A 1,297-nucleotide genomic window follows, 5' to 3' on the forward strand; every position below is an offset into this window, starting at 1 on the left:
TCACAGCACTCAACAATTTCCCGTCCACTCCATATATTCTTAAAACCTTCCACATACCTTGCCTATCTATTGTCATAAGCTTTCTCCAAGTCCATGAAGGCAGCATACACTTTTTCCCTTCTCTAGATACTTCTCCACTAAACATCTTGGAACAAATATCTGACCTACACACCCTTTTCCCTTCCTAAATCCCCCTTGTTTTTTTCCAACTAGCTCCTCTGCCGTATGTCCAACCCTATCAATGAGTATTCTACCATATATTTTACCAGTCACACTAAGAAGTCAAATACTCCTATGGTTACAACATACTTCTCTCTTCCCTTTTCCTTTGTATAAAGGAACAATTATACCTGATTTCCAGTCCTCTGGAACCCTTCCCTCTTCCCAAGCCAATCTACACAACTTCCATATCCACTCCACAACAATCTCACCCCCATACCTCAGCATTTCACCACACATTCCATCGATTCCTGGGGCCTTTCCCAACTTGATCTTCTTCATCGCTTCCACTCCTTCCGACCTACTGATCTCTTCCTCCCTCCTCTCATCTCTTCTCCTCCCAGCCATTCCCCAACCACTTATACTCGCACTGCTCTCTCTACATTCAACAAATCCTCAAAGTTCTCCTTCTATCTCCTCAATTTCTCTCTTCTCCATCAACAATCTATTATTCCTATCTTTCACTCCCCTACTATTTCCCCTTTCACACCACCTTACTTTCTTTACCTCCTTCCAAAACAGTTTCTTACACTCCCTCCATTTCACACTCGGATTCCTCCCAAACTTTTCATCCACTTTCTTCTTAGTTTCCTTCACCGGTCTCTTTCCCTCCCTTCTCCTGCTCACATATACCTCTCTCTTATCTTCTCCCCTACCTCTACTAGCTAACCATTCACTATATGCCTTCTTCTTTTGTTCCACAGCTCGTTTCACCTTATCATTCCACCATACTGTCCCTTGCACACCCTTGCATCTCCTCCTCACTCCACAAAACACCTCACACGCTGCGCCTATCTCTTCCGTGAATATCTTACAGACGTCTTCCACCCCTTCCATCTGCTCTAGCTCATACCTTCCCAATCTTTCTTCCACTATACTCTTATACTCTGCCATTTTCTCACTATCTTGCAAATTCTCCACTCTTCTCACAGGAGCTGTTTCCTCCTGTCTTCCCCTTCATCTCTTCAACCATTTTCTTTGCAGCTTTATCTTAGCCATCACTAAGTGAAGGTCCGAGACTCCATTCCCCCACCCTCTCCACACTCTTGCATCAAACACTTGTCTTCTCATTCGCTCA

Source organism: Coenobita brevimanus, chromosome 80, assembly GCF_032717465.1.
Source record: "Coenobita brevimanus isolate Jiangsu-jjx chromosome 80, ASM3271746v2, whole genome shotgun sequence".
In the NCBI taxonomy this organism is placed as follows: domain Eukaryota; kingdom Metazoa; phylum Arthropoda; class Malacostraca; order Decapoda; family Coenobitidae; genus Coenobita; species Coenobita brevimanus.